This window comes from Lissotriton vulgaris, chromosome 6 (assembly GCF_964263255.1).
Source record: "Lissotriton vulgaris chromosome 6, aLisVul1.2, whole genome shotgun sequence".
NCBI lineage: Eukaryota > Metazoa > Chordata > Amphibia > Caudata > Salamandridae > Lissotriton > Lissotriton vulgaris.
In genome coordinates, this window is record NC_141694.1 from 828,003,420 (window position 1) to 828,020,074 (window position 16,655).

Sequence of the window (16,655 nt, forward strand, 5' to 3'; positions counted from 1 at the left end):
CGTACACCCCAGTAGCGCACTCAACCTCATAATTATTTGACGCACTTGAACAGTTACGTCACCTGTAAGGAGCACCTTAAATCGATTAATTTACTCCACCTTCTCTACAAACTTCCACACGCTACCACAAGCTGTGCGCCGTGCTTTACTTCTCCTGATCATTGTCTTGAATTTAAACATCATGGAGGGGCTGGATGGCTTGGGATTGTGCTGATTTGTCTGTGATTTTCGTTTTTTTGGCCTGTTGTGGACAGGCCATGTCGTTGGGGGCCATTTTGAGTGCTGCTACAGGCCCTGGCCATGTGCTGTGAGGGAGGGGGCCATTTTGAATGCAGGCACTGTTCTCAGGCCTGCACCCATTTTGCCTAGCTTTCATCCATTATGCCCAGGGGTAGTGAGTGGTGCATGGGCCTAGTCTTTCTGTGGGGTGTCTTGAATTTAAGCATCATGGAGGGCATGGGATTGTGCTGATTTTTCTGTTTTTTTTTCGATTTTTCTGGGGTGTATAACTGAACTGATGTTCCTCTGTCTTCCATTGCTTTTAGGTGCACAAGACTCAAGAGAACCACCAGTGCCAGGAAGAAGTCCTGCAGCGGTGTGTGTGTGCAGCATAACGTCTCGCGACGTCACGTCTGGCCTCAGACAACTCTGCAACTCGTGCAACTGCGGCCTGCTGTTCTGACCTGCTCTGAAGAAGATGCCCCAAAAAAAGTTCTCCGTAGCTCCTCTAGCAAGAAAGTTGCCAGTAAGGAGCAGAAGAAGCAAGTTACCAAGGAGGCTGGTGTGCCGTCCGCCGCATTTTTTGGGAGTAAAAAAAAAAGTACGCCTGCAGCAGCAGCGGGATCTGCTGGGGACCAAGCTGGGAGCAGCACCCCCGCTCCATTGGGCTCAGTGCCTCCACCACCACGCCAACTTAAGTCAAAGCCCTTGAGTGCTGCAGAGGCAGTCAGTGTACTTCTTCAATCACCATCGACCAGTGATGTTGGCTCATCGCAAGAAAGTAGCAGCAATGTCCCTGAATCAACACAGGTTGTTGTAACTCATCTGACATGTGTTGAACAACCACAGCCGCAACAACAACAACATGTGCAAGTACAAGCACAAGTACATGTGGAAGGAGAGGCAGCGCAAGGAGATGCGCAAGCAGAGGTGCATGGAGGGTCACAAGTGCCCACAATAGTTGTTCCTCCCGAAGTAGGGGCACATCAGGAAATTGACAATCAAACCGAGGTATCATTTGAGGAAGCCACTCCTCCTGATGATCATTCATTGTCTTCCACATCCCTAGCAAGGAAAAGATCAAGGGGGTGTCTACATCTTCTTCAAGCCCACCTCCTTCTGATGATCTGGATGAAGATTGGGAACCATCACGGCAGTCTGAGAGTGAGGCACACCATGATCTGACAAAGATACCTAAGCGTAAAAGGAAGGTCGTCGAAAAACTCATAGCTATGGAGTGTGATGAGGCTCAACAAGAAGTGACGGATACTGCTGCTGATGAAGCCTCTCACGACGACGAGCCAGTCATCATAAAGGTCACTGCAGCCCCAGCGGGCATGCAGCAAAGAGACATTTTGACCCTATCCCGAGAAGCTGCTGAGCGTGATGATGATGTCGACGAGGAGGCAATGGAAACACAACAATCATTGGAGTTAACTAGTACACCAACACCTACCGCTTCCATATTTCTTCCTCTCAAGAAGGGACCTCCATCCACCTCGACCTCAATTAGTGGTGGTGAAAGTGCAAAACGTACTGAAGTTCGGCAATCCACATCCTCCACTTCATCTGGCATTAGCAGCAGGACCACCACCACCAGTATCGCCGCCTCCCCCGGCCCCCAAAGACATTTCAAGTCTGCATTTTGGGACTTCTTTAGTGTTTGCCCAAAAAAGGAAAACGTAGCCATTTGTAGCATTTGTAAGCTTCGAGTTAGTCGTGGTAAGTTTGGTACCAACTATGGTACCGGAGGCCAGAGAGGTCATCTTAGGAGACAGCACACTGTCCAATGGTTTGCGCACCTACAGGCGATCAAGGAAGCCCGAATTGCACGTAATGAAAACGTTGATGTTTCATCTGATGATGACGAGGAGGAAGAAGACGTGCCAAACACTTTACTTACACCCAGTACCCCTGTCAGCAGCACACCCCATGTGAGCCACACTAAGAGTGTGGGAGAGAGTGATACACCAATGCAAAAAAGTTCATCAGCGAGCGTAACTGGGACGAAGATATCATCATCATCATCATCCCGTAAATCCTTGGTCCAGGGCAACATTAAAAAGATGTTGTTTACAGAAGCGCAATATGAACGCAACCACCCACTGACGCGTTTGTATAACACTAAGCTGGCTAAAATGCTAGCTCTGGACCTTCTCCCTTTTTCTTTTGTAGAAGGGGTTGGTTTTCTAGAATTAGTGGCAGCGCTCTGCCCTAAATGGAAGGTTCCTAGCCGGTTCTATTTTGCCCGAGTTGCGGTTCCAGCACTACATGAAGATGTTCTGGAGGTGATTGGGGCAGCTTTGCAGAAGAGTGCTGTTCACACTATACATCTGACAACAGACATGTGGACCAGTGGCGCAGGCGCTGATTACATGTGCATCACTGCATACTGGGTCTCTTTTTCAGGGGTTAAAGCAAAGCTAAACGCAGATGTTGACCCGGACCAAGTTTTTAAAGCTGCTCGGAAACATGCAACACTAGCCATGTTTGGTTTGGAGAAACGTCACACAGCAGAAAACATTTTGGATGTGTTTAACACAAAGGTCCTTGACTGGCTGTCCCCAAAAAAACGCCAGGTTGGTTATGTTTCCACGGATAATGGCGCCAATGTAGTTAAGGCCATGGAGCTGGGTGACTATTTCAGAGTGCCGTGTTTGGCGCACTGTATAAACCTGGTTGTCAAAAAATTCTTGAGTGATAAAGACAGTGCAGCGTACAGGGTAGTGGACACCTGCCGAAAAATGTGCAAACATTTCAGCCATTCTTTTAAGGCCCGGAAGCATCTGAGGAGCCTGCTATATGAACGTCAAATGCCAGTGAAAGCACTCATCCAGGAGGTGGCAACACGTTGGAACTCAACCTTCTACATGCTTGAGCGTCTGTATGAGCAGTATACGGTACTCGATCACTATTTCTTAACACAGGGTACAGCTCAGAAGGAGGACCTGAGGATGGGTGCGGTGCAATGGGACATAGTTAAAAGCCTGACACGCATGCTTCGTCCTTTTGAGGTCTTCACGCGTGCAGTCAGCAAGGAGGACTGTAATTTGGGAAAAGCTATTCCATTGTTGTACATGCTGGAGCACCAACTGAAGGAGGTGTGTTCTGTGTTTCAAAAAGATGAAGAAAACCAAGACCCTTTTGTTCTGGCAGAGAAATTATTAGAGCGCCTACAAGGTGATGAACGTCTTAAAATGATCCACTCAAACCAGCATTACATTTGTGCTACTATTCTGGATCCACGCTACAAAAAGGCGCTGGCAAGCCAAGCATTCTTTCCTTTTGCTGATGAAGATGTTACAAAGTACAAACAGTGGCTAGCCTCCTCAGCCAAGAGGTTTGAAAGAGAACGGCAGAAAATTGAAGAAAAAGGCAGTACATCAGCATCAGCAGGCCATCCCCAGTCACAACAATCCACTTCTGCACCTGTGGCTGCGGCACAAGTGACCTCTCAGCCGTTAAAGAGACCGGCAACCGGATCATCTGCACCACCAGACACAACAGTAACATTGGAGGCTGAAGAGGATTGGCTAGCTCGGCTTGGGTTTGGTTCTCAAAAGGTCACAGCAACAGCTAAGCAAAGTGGAGAAACCTTGGAGGAGCACCTTGAGTCGATGGTGAAGGACTATCTGAATGACTCAACAGAGGTCTATGTTAATGCTGACCCATTGGCGTATTGGCATGGGAAAAAAGAATTGTGGCCACAGCTCTCCAACCTGGCTTTAAACTACTTGTCTTGCCCACTCGCAAGCGTGTCTTCTGAACGTGTTTTCAGTGCTGCTGGTGGCATTGTAACTTCCAAACGGAGCCGCCTCTCGCCCAAAAATGTGGAGAGGTTAACAATGATCAAGATGAATCAGCACCTCATACCACCAGATTACAGAGTACGAGAAAGCACGTCGGATGAAGACGAGGTGGACAGCAACATAGATGAGGGAATTTCTTCTCTGTCAGGTGACACTGAGCTCACCCTGCCTGAATTCGCAGAGTATGATGACGAAGCCTTATTCTTATTCGTGGACCGTGACACCGAGCCCTGAAAATGAGACAATGAATCAATAACTTTCTTTTTCGTCCTTATTCACTTTTATTCCTGTGTGTCTGTCTTTCTTTGTTGTGCACAGTTAATATAATTCAAACTTTAATCACCTAATCACAAAAACAAGCCCATCAGTAGAACTGTCTTCACTTGTTTGCTTATTGATTTGAAGGTGCCGCAGTCTGCATTCCTCAGGTTCACAAGTTCAGAAGAACATGCTCCTCTATCCTCCTCCTCCAGACTCCTATTTCCATCAAAGCAGAGGGCTGGTTTACGCCCAATGAAGAAAGACTCAGCACTTGTGGGGGTGTTGTTCTAACTCTTTGCCGGTGAGTTGACGGCTCTGGGGCCATTGCTGGGAAGCTCTAATACCGGATAAAAGTGGTTTGGACCAAATCCGAGGTGGAAATTTTTTGGTGTTTTTGCTGACTTGCTTGCCTTTGAGGTGCTCTTTGGGGGGGTTCCGGCTGTTTGTGGGTGAGTTTCGGGGTCTGGGAGCACTGCTGGGACACTCTAATCTTGATTGCATTTGCTTTTCAGGAAATCCGCGGTGGTAAACCGGAGTTATGGCCTTGCTACACAGCGCGTTTGGACCGAAGGCCGAGAAATATTGTAAGTATGGGATTTTGCTTTTGGCCTGTTTGGGAGTGTTGTGCTTTTTGGCGGGTGGGTTGGCGGGTCTTGGGGCATTCCTGGGAAGGTCTAATACCGGATAGAAGTGGTTGGGACAAAATCCACCAGGATTTTTTTTTTGCTATTTCTGACATTTTGCTCAATGTAGCGTTTTCGGGGGCCTGTTTGGGGGGTTTCCTGGTGTTTGTGGGTGGGTTACGGGGTCTGGGAGCACTGCTGGCTATGGATACTTTAGTTTGCAAGAGGTTTGAAGCAAATCCATGGTGGCAGAGGGGAGTTAGGGCCTAGCTGCAGAGCGCGCGCGGAGTGATTTGGGAAATTGGCCAAAAAATGACTAAGTCCCCATTTTTGTACTTTTGCTCTTTGGCTGTTTGGGGGTCTTCTACTCATTTTCTCCTGGGTTGACGGCTCTGGGGCCATTGCTGGGAAGCTCTAATACCGGATAAAAGTGGTTTGGACCAAATCGGAGGCAGAATTTTTTTTGTGTTTTTGCTGACTTGCTTGCCTTTGAGGAGCTCTTTGGGGGGGTTCCGGCTGTTTGTGGGTGAGTTTCGGGGTCTGGGAGCACTGCTGGGACACTCTAATCTTGATTGCATTTGCTTTTCAGGAAATCTGTGGTGGTAAACCGGAGTTATGGCCTAGCTACACAGCGCGTTTGGACCAAAGGCTGAGAAATATTGTAAGTATGAGATTTTGCTTTTGGGCTGTTTGGGGGTGTTGTGCTTTTTGGCGTGTGGGTTGGCGGGTCTTGGGGCATTCCTGGGAAGGCCTAATACCGTATAGAAGTGGTTGGGACAAAATCCATAAGGATTTGTTTTGTGCTATTTCTGACATTTTGAAAATGTAGCGTTCTCGAGGGCCTGTTTGGGGGGATTCCTGGTGTTTGTGGGTGGGTTTCGGGGTCTGGGAGCACTGCTGGCTATGGATACTTTAGTTTGCAAGAGGTTTGAAGCAAATCCATGGTGGCAGAGGGGAGTTAGGGCCTAGCTGCAGAGCGCGCGCGGAGTGATTTGGGAAATTGGCCAAAAAATGACTGTCCCCATTTTTGTACTTTTGCTCTTTGGCTGTTTGGGGGTCTTCTACTCGTTTTCTCCTGGGTTGACGGCTCTGGGGCCATTGCTGGGAAGCTCTAATACCGGATAAAAGTGGTTTGGACCAAATCGGAGGCAGAATTTTTTGTGTGTTTTTGCTGACTTGCTTGCCTTTGAGGAGCTCTTTGGGGGGGTTCCGGCTGTTTGTGGGTGAGTTTCGGGGTCTGGGAGCACTGCTGGGACACTCTAATCTTGAATGCATTTGCTTTTCAGGAAATCTGTGGTGGTAAACCGGAGTTGTGGCCTAGCTACACAGCGCGTTTGGACCGAAGGCCGAGAAATATTGTAAGTATGAGATTTTGCTTTTGGGCTGTTTGGGGGTGTTGTGCTTTTTGGCGGGTGGGTTGGCGGGTCTTGGGGCATTCCTGGGACGGTCTAATACCGGATAGAAGTGGTTGGGACAAAATCCATAAGGATTTTTTTTGTGCTATTTCTGACATTTTGAAAATGTAGCGTTTTCGAGGGCCTGTTTGGGGGGCTTCCTGGTGTTTGTGGGTGGGTTTCGGGGTCTGGGAGCACTGCTGGCTATGGATACTTTAGTTTGCAAGAGGTTTGAAGCAAATCCATGGTGGCAGAGGGGAGTTAGGGCCTAGCTGCAGAGCGCGCGCGGAGTGATTTGGGAAATTGGCCAAAAAATGACTGTCCCCATTTTTGTACTTTTGCTCTTTGGCTGTTTGGGGGTCTTCTACTCGTTTTCTCCTGGGTTGACGGCTCTGGAGCCATTGCTGGGAAGCTCTAATACCGGATAAAAGTGGTTTGGACCAAATCCGAGGCGGAATTTTTTTTGTGTTTTTGCTGACTTGCTTGCCTTTGAGGAGCTCTTTGGGGGGTTCTGGCTGTTTGTGGGTGAGTTTCAGGGTCTGGGAGCACTGCTGGGACACTCTAATCTTGATTGCATTTGCTTTTCAGGAAATCCGTGGTGGTAAACCGTAGTTATGGCCTAGCTACACAGCGCGTTTGGACCGAAGGCCGAGAAATATTGCAAGTATGAGATTTTGCTTTTGGGCTGTTTGGGGGTGTTGTGCTTTTTGGCGGGTGGGTTGGCGGGTCTTGGGGCATTCCTGGGAAGGTCTAATACCGGATAGAAGTGGTTGGGACAAAATCCATAAGGATTTTTTTGTTGCTATTTCTGACATTTTGCTCAATGTAGCGTTTTCGGGGGCCTGTTTGGGGGGCTTCCTGGTGTTTGTGGGTGGGTTTCGGGGTCTGGGAGCACTGCTGGGACACTCTAATCTTGATTGCATTTGCTTTTCAGGAAATCCGTGGTAGTAAACCGGAGTTATGGCCTAGCTACACAAGTCGTTTGGAGCAAAGGCCGAGAAATATTGTAAGTATGAGATTTTGCTTTTGGGCTGTTTGATGGTATACACTTTATATCACAGCTACTTTAAATTCGAGGAGAAATGGTACCTGCAATTGTCCGGGATGGCCATGGGCAATTGCGCAGCGCCGACCTACGCCAACCTGTACATGGGAAATTTCGAAGACAGCTACATCTATCAGACCACCACTTGGATGGACAACCTTAAACTTTATGTTCGTTACATTGACGATTTGTTTTTCGTTTGGAAGGACACTCAAGAGAGTTTAGAATTGGCCCTCACTGAACTCAACACCAAGGATGATCGAATCACTTTCACCTGGAACCTGAACCATCATGAAATTGCGTTTTTGGACGTTCTCATTAAAATAACCCCGCAGGGAATACAGACAGATCTCTTTCGCAAGAGCACAGACCGCAACAATGCTTTGCTCTTTAGCAGCTTTCACCAAAACTCTCTAAAGAGACACCTACCCTACAGCCAGATGTTAAGAGTCACCAGGATTGTATCTGACCCTGACACCAGAGCCAACCAGATCACATCTATGGCTTCCAGATTCAGAGATAGAGGTTACCCTGAAACAATTCTCAAGGAAGCTATTGATCGAACTTCAACCATCCCGCGCACAGAAGCTTTGCAGAATAAGCCAAAAACCGAAAATGAGAGAATGGTATTGGTCTCAAGGTATTCTACCTCTAGTAGCAAATACAAAAATATAATCCTTAAACACTGGCGTATACTTTCTTCCGAACCAGATTTTGGCGAACTGTTCAAGGATCCTCCTATCTTTGCGTATACCAGACCAATGAACTTTAAAGAGATCCTTTCAAAAAGTGCCACTGAACTCACCACAACACATCACACCGGCACAAGACCGTGCCACCATTGCAGCAACTGCAATAATGTGATCAAAGGGAACACTGTCAGCCACCCTATGAGAGGTTTCAACATCAAGCTCAATGTTAACGCCACTTGCGATTCCGCTAACCTGATCTATCTCTTAAAGTGCCCATGTGGTAAAACCTACGTGGGTAAAACCAGTCGAAAAATCAAAACCAGACTTAACGAACACAAGTCTAACATTAGAACAAAGAACACAAAATCAAACATCGCCATTCACTTCAATGAAGCAAACCACAACGTGGCACAGCTCAAATACCTTGTTCTGGAAATTGTCCCCAAGATTGAAGGGAGAGATAACAACAAGACTCTTCTACAGAGAGAAATATCATGGATGTTCAGATTGCAATCCCAGAAACCTTTTGGTCTTAATGACCGCACTGAACTAAGTTGTTACCTATAAAGGCCCTCTGGGGCACTTCTTGATGTATCTATTCGCGTTTTGTTGCATGCATTTAGGAATTGCATGTTTACATTTTCCTTGTTTACCCCTATCGCCATTAATCACTACACCTTTCCAAGATGGCCTCGTTGTTTTACACCTTTTACACCTTCTGAATTAACCCCTCTTTCATTTCCATCACCTCACCCCTGTTATGTTAAAACTCCGCTTCCACTACGCGAAGGCTGTCTCAACCAGTACCGGAGTTTCACGCTTCTTAGCTTCGCGTTTCACTAAGTAAGTCTCCACCTGTCTAAAACCCCCCACTGTAATCCTGCATGCTCCTACGAGCCGCTCCTCATGTTATTTCACGCGATTTAACTGACCCGCGTTGCACTTTGCACGTTTGTTTAAGAATGCGATTTAACCGACCCGCGTTGCACTTTGCACGTTTGTTTAAGATCGGGAACATTATTAGTTGAGCTACAGTGTTAACCCCATTTCATTTTCGATCGGATTCGGAGCACGGACACCACTTCTCATCTAGGTTACCTTTAATCTTTACACACGGGTGATTTTTTCTCCCTCAAACCACATCCTAGTCCCCATCACATGGGCGCATGAGGTTGTTTTTCACAAATTCATGTATCTTAGTGCAATTACCTTGTTGTGTTTATGTCATTTAAGTATTCACATTGATTCGATTTTCGTATATCCTTTGTTGCAGTGCTCCTTGAAAAAGGACGGCATGTCCGAAATGCATTGGAGCTTTTTTCATGATTGATGATGTAAACAACAATTGTTTATTCATTCATATGGAGAGAATATGAGACACATTGATGAAAATGCTAATTAAACTACGATGACTTTGAAAGTTTTTTGGAACTTTATTTGAACATCCTTTGGAATTCACTGTGTTGTCAGGCGACACACAGTTCCACACAAGTGTGCCCACCACAGGGATGCGCGTACACCCCAGTAGCGCACTCAACCTCATAATTATTTGACGCACTTGAACAGTTACGTCACCTGTAAGGAGCACCTTAAATCGATTAATTTACTCCACCTTCTCTACAAACTTCCACAAGCTGTGCGCCGTGCTTTACTTCTCCTGCTCATTGTCTTGAATTTAAACATCATGGAGGGGCTGGATGGCTTGGGATTGTGCTGATTTTTCTGTGATTTTCGTTTTTTTGGCCTGTTGTGGACAGGCCATGTCGTTGGGGGCCATTTTGAGTGCTGCTACAGGTCCTGGCCATGTGCTGTGAGGGAGGGGGCCATTTTGAATGCAGGCACTGTTCTCAGGCCTGCACCCATTTTGCCTAGCTTTCATCCATTATGCCCAGGGGTAGTGAGTGGTGCATGGGCCTAGTCTTTCTATGGGGTGTCTTGAATTTAAGCATCATGGAGGGCATGGGATTGTGCTGATTTTTCTGTTTTTTTTCGATTTTTCTGGGGTGTATAACTGAACTGATGTTCCTCTGTCTTCCATTGCTTTTAGGTGCACAAGACTCAAGAGAACCACCAGTGCCAGGAAGAAGTCCTGCAGCGGTGTGTGTGTGCAGCATAACGTCACGCGACGTCACGTCTGGCCTCAGACAACTCTGCAACTCGTGCAACTGCGGCCTGCTGTTCTGACCTGCTCTGAAGAAGATGCCCCAAAAAAAGTTCTCCGTAGCTCCTCTAGCAAGAAAGTTGCCAGTAAGGAGCAGAAGAAGCAAGTTACCAAGGAGGCTGGTGTGCCGTCCGCCGCATTTTTTGGGAGTAAAAAAAAAAGTACGCCTGCAGCAGCAGCGGGATCTGCTGGGGACCAAGCTGGGAGCAGCACCCCCGCTCCATTGGGCTCAGTGCCTTCACCACCACGCCAACTTAAGTCAAAGCCCTTGAGTGCTGCAGAGGCAGTCAGTGTACTTCTTCAATCACCATCGACCAGTGATGTTGGCTCATCGCAAGAAAGTAGCAGCAATGTCCCTGAATCAACACAGGTTGTTGTAACTCATCTGACATGTGTTGAACAACCACAGCCGCAACAACAACAACATGTGCAAGTACAAGCACAAGTACATGTGGAAGGAGAGGCAGCGCAAGGAGATGCGCAAGCAGAGGTGCATGGAGGGTCACAAGTGCCCACAATAGTTGTTCCTCCCGAAGTAGGGGCACATCAGGAAATTGACAATCAAACCGAGGTATCATTTGAGGAAGCCACTCCTCCTGATGATCATTCATTGTCTTCCACATCCCTAGCAAGGAAAAGATCAAGGGGGTGTCTACATCTTCTTCAAGCCCACCTCCTTCTGATGATCTGGATGAAGATTGGGAACCATCACGGCAGTCTGAGAGTGAGGCACACCATGATCTGACAAAGATACCTAAGCGTAAAAGGAAGGTCGTCGAAAAACTCATAGCTATGGAGTGTGATGAGGCTCAACAAGAAGTGACGGATACTGCTGCTGATGAAGCCTCTCACGACGACGAGCCAGTCATCATAAAGGTCACTGCAGCCCCAGCGGGCATGCAGCAAAGAGACATTTTGACCCTATCCCGAGAAGCTGCTGAGCGTGATGATGATGTCGACGAGGAGGCAATGGAAACACAACAATCATTGGAGTTAACTAGTACACCAACACCTACCGCTTCCATATTTCTTCCTCTCAAGAAGGGACCTCCATCCACCTCGACCTCAATTAGTGGTGGTGAAAGTGCAAAACGGACTGAAGTTCGGCAATCCACATCCTCCACTTCATCTGGCATTAGCAGCAGGACCACCACCACCAGTATCGCCGCCTCCTCCGGCCCCCAAAGACATTTCAAGTCTGCATTTTGGGACTTCTTTAGTGTTTGCCCAAAAAAGGAAAACGTAGCCATTTGTAGCATTTGTAAGCTTCGAGTTAGTCGTGGTAAGTTTGGTACCAACTATGGTACCGGAGGCCAGAGAGGTCATCTTAGGAGACAGCACACTGTCCAATGGTTTGCGCACCTACAGGCGATCAAGGAAGCCCGAATTGCACGTAATGAAAACGTTGATGTTTCATCTGATGATGACGAGGAGGAAGAAGACGTGCCAAACACTTCACTTACACCCAGTACCCCTGTCAGCAGCACACCCCATGTGAGCCACACTAAGAGTGTGGGAGAGAGTGATACACCAATGCAAAAAAGTTCATCAGCGAGCGTAACTGGGTCGAAGATATCATCATCATCATCATCCCGTAAATCCTTGGTCCAGGGCAACATTAAAAAGATGTTGTTTACAGAAGCGCAATATGAACGCAACCACCCACTGACGCGTTTGTATAACACTAAGCTGGCTAAAATGCTAGCTCTGGACCTTCTCCCTTTTTCTTTTGTAGAAGGGGTTGGTTTTCTAGAATTAGTGGCAGCGCTCTGCCCTAAATGGAAGGTTCCTAGCCGGTTCTATTTTGCCCGAGTTGCGGTTCCAGCACTACATGAAGATGTTCTGGAGGGGGGCGTGGCCAAGAGCTCGATGTAAGAGGACGTGCCCGGGTAGAGCTCCGAGCGAGGCTCCCCTTCCACGGGCGATTTCTCCTTCAATTCCGGTGCATTCGGGCCCAAACTCGGACCGAGTGCACCCGGGGACCTGCCCTGCCATCCCTGAAAATTTCAGGAGGATCGGAGCACCGGACCCCCCGACCGTCGGCTGCTGCTGCACCTGCCCGCCCAGGGCTCACTTCCGGTCGGCGGCCCCATCTACCCAAGACCGGGGATCCGGCCCAACGAGGTAGGCCGCAACACGTGTGCACTCCCCGGCGCGATCCGGAGGGGAAGGAGACCGCGCCGCAACGCCGGCCGCCCACCAGCGCTCCAGCCGTGCAGGGGCCCCAGATTCAGCTGCAAGGCATCCAACCCTGGCCCACGGCAGGCGGTGAAATCGGCCCGCCCTGCCGACCGACCCTGGAGGCATCCTGCCAGGCCCTGCGAGCACCGGAGAGGGGGACCACTCGGACACCTGGGGGTCCATTTGATCAGCGTTGCCCCTGGCTCCCGGCAGACCACAGCAACAACTGACCCGCTCTGCCCCCTGGACCCTCACACTCGCCCGCCGCCTTGTCACTGGCCCAGCGAGGGGGACGAGACAGTACCACAGCGCCCGGTACCCCCGGTGAACCCACGGCGCGGGGATCCCAGAGACTACAAGCAGGCACGCCACACTGACCCGCGGCGCCCTGCACTGCTGACCCGCCCTGCCTGCCGGCGCTGGGGACTTCCCGCCAAAACTAGCGGGAGCCGGAGGACTATCGCACTCCACTGCTTGGTGACCCGCACTATCGACGTCGCCCCTGGGCCTGAATGATCGGCGACGGTAGCTGGGTGGCCCCACCTCCTGGACACCGGAACCCACCCGCTGTACAGATACAGCCGCTGGTCAACGTCGGACCCATCCAGTGTTGAAGAGCTCGGCCCACGCGACACACGGACCGTGACCACGTCGAGACAGCCCATCTAACAATCGACCTTACACCAGGGGACCTGCCCAGGCCCACGCGGGTGAGAACCCAGAACAGCTCCGCATTCTCCACCTCAGCTAATCCGGCACCGAGCTCCACGGTGCCCCACGCAATGTCAGGTGACATCCAGGATCCCGCACACCGCCCGGCACGGGCTGAGCGGACGGCCTGACCAGGAGAGGCTAGTACGCACGGGCCCCAACAGCGTTCGCCGTGAAAGCTTGCCTGACCGGCTGCCTACCCGTGACGACCACCCACATGTCAGGGGGGACCAGAGCGAAGACCGGCACCGGTGGGACACTGAGCAAAGGAAAGATGGTGAAGAACACAGAGGCTGACCAAACCGCCTCCAAACTGGACACTATGCTGGCGGCCATGGAACGCCTGGAGGAATCCATGCAGCTCACCCGTACGTCACTGGAGAACAGGATCGATAAAGTGGCTGTGGACTTAACGCTCCTTCGAGCGGACCACAAGAAACTGTCCGACCGCACCACGGCCTTGGAGCAAACGACGGCGGAGACCACACCCAAGCTGACGCAGACAGATAAACACGTCCGTGACCTACTCAACCGGGTGGAATTCCTCGAGGATAGAGCGGAGGATGCTGAAGGTCGGGCCAGAAGAAACAATGTACGCATAGTGGGCCTGCCGGAACGATGGGAACGGAGGGAGACTGCGGAACATATGGAGATCTGGCTCAGGGAGCTCCTACCAGAAGGCACCCTGTCACCGCATTTTGTGGTGGAAAGGGCGCACAGAGTACCATCCCGTCCACCCCCGGAGGGCTCCAGCCCGAGGCCAATGCTCATGCGGGTGCTGAACTACCGTGACCGGGACGCCATTCTCCGCGAAACGCGGAAACTGTCGGACATACATGTGGACAACGCCAAGGTGATGTTCTTCCCTGATTACACCATTCAGGTCCAGCGCCGGCGTCAATCGTTCCTCGAGGTGAAACAACGGCTCAGGCGCCTGGCTCTCAAGTACTCCTTGCTGTTCCCAGCACGTCTCAGAGTGGTGGCGCAGGACAAAACCCACTTCTTCGATACTCCAGAGGCGGCGGCGGCCTGGCTGGATTCAGGAGTGGATGCGAACTACGTACCTGCGCCGAAGGAGCAGCGCCGAAATCGAGGTACCCGCAGGCGGAGACAACGACACGTCTCGAGGCCCGGGCCGCCGACCACAGACGCAGAAATCGGACCCACCCCAGAGCAAATACTGATTGAACATCGAGAGGCCATCCGGAGAACGGCTGAGATCAGTGGTTCACAATCGCCCATCCTGATCTCTAACGCAAGCCCAAGATCACGCGGGAGCGAGGACGACGATTTCATGTACGGACTGCCAGATGACTCAAACACTGAGGGCTTGCCGGATGTCACACCCCAAACATCGGATCTGATAGCATAAACGACCCTCCTCAACCTAGCCCAGGCCTGGGCATTGCGATTGGCATCCTGGGACAGTTTGGTCACTTTTAAGGCTGACCTGTCCGGGAGTCCACAACAGCACTTCTGAGACCCACGGCAGCTACATACAGCCCCATCTCCGTGATCTGAGCTCCACTCCTGATCCCCCCCACCTACCGGCCCGGCACGGCCCGCCGTGACACCGAGAGAGGGGTTGGAGCGGTCCCATTGACACGTCACTGGGAGCAAGCATCTGGTGGGGTGGACGGACCCCTAGAGGTGAGTGGCCCCCCCTGAGGAAGTAGCAGATGGGATCCCCCCCCAGGGGTGGACTATCCGAGACCAGCGACATTGGGAACCCTGACTTGTCTGCGGACACTGCCACTGACATTTGGTGCCCCTAGACATACTGCCCGTGGAGGGGAGCTGCCACAGCTCTCTTGGCGACTTGAACTCACTTGCTTTACTCACGTGCTGAACTTCGTCATCCCCCCATTGAACTCACGGATTGATTAAGCTCGATAGAGCGTTTGGGCGGCGACTCGTTCTGTCGTTGCCCTTTTGGTATTATGTTTCTGTTAAAGTTCTTCCTTTTGAGACTAGTGTGGACATTGCAATGCTACAACGTGCATCCCTGGGACTGTGGGAGTGGGCGAGGGGTAACAATAGCCACTGTCCGCGGCCGCTGTGTGTGTGTGGGTGGGGTGGGCTGGGGGTTGGGAGGGGGGGGCTGGGTGCTTGAGCGCGATGCATACTGTGATGGCTACGGTTAAATTTTGTACCTGGAATGTCAGGGGCATGCACACACCCTCACGTAGATACCAGGTGTACTCATACCTTAGGCGACATCAGGTCCAGATTGCACTACTGCAGGAGACACACCTAGTCGCCGCTGAGGTGGCCGCACTTCGCCGTAGGTGGAGGGGGCAGATATACGCCACGACCTTTTCAGCGTTCGCGCGGGGGACCCTGATCTGGGTCAGACCTGGGGTTCCATTCGCACTAACACACAGCAATATCGACACCGAGGGACGCTACGTCTTCATACAGGGCAGACTAGACGGACAGCAAATTGTCATAGCCTCCATATACGCACCCAATGTGGAACAGGGGAAATTCTTCACGCGCTTGTCGGCAGTAATTGCGCCCTGGCCAGACGTACCCTTGATGGTGGGCGGGGATTACAACTGCGTACTAGATGTTTCCCTTGACCGCTCGTCCCCCCCAGCAGCGATCGCCCCAGCGCAAGCGACTTCCAGGGCCCTAACCGATTGGGCGACACAATGGAACCTGCACGATGCCTGGCGAGTCAGGAATCCCACCGCCCGGGTGTATTCCTATTACTCGGGAGCCCATTCTCTGCATGTTAGGTTGGACCGATACATGCTGTCCCGCGACCTGATTTCCTCCGTGACTGACGCTGACTATCTGGGACGGACGCACTCGGACCATAACCCGCACACACTGGTCTATGGATGGCGGCGCCCACGTCCGCCCGTACCCACATGGCGCTTACAGCCGGACCTCCTACTCGACCCGCCATTCCGGGAGGAGATGTCCAGGAGAATCATTCAATATTTTGAAGACAACACCGACTCGACCTCCTCCCCGAGACTTGAGTGGGACGCCTTCAAGGCGGTCACCCGGGGAGGCTGCCTCAGTGTTCAGGCGGGCCTGCGAGGCCAGGTGGAGAGGGATCTGATAAGGGTGGAGGAGGCGCTACTGGATAAAGAACGGGAGGCGACGGGAGGCGATGATTCCCAGCTGATCTCGACCAGGGCAGATCACGCTGCGTTGATGGAGCGCCTAAAGAACATTAACTTCGCGGCCCACTCCGCGCGCACTCACAACGCGGGGGACAAACCTGGCAGACTGCTATCGTGGCTGATACGGCAGGACGCGCAGTCTGCGCCGGTCCTATCGATCCGTACGTCCCAAGGCGTCGAGGTCTACACCCAGACACAGATCCACGAGGCGTTCACGTCACATTACAAGTCCCTGTATAACACACGGCTGCAGGCCACCGTGGTGGAGATCGTGGACTATCTAACGACCCTGCAGCTCCCAACAGCTACTGCTGCCCACCAGGCGGAGCTGGGTGCTGCAATTACCGGTGAGGAACTACGGGACGTGATTTTCTCCCTTTCCAATAGCAAAGCGCCGGGCCCTGACGGGCTCCCGGCAGAGT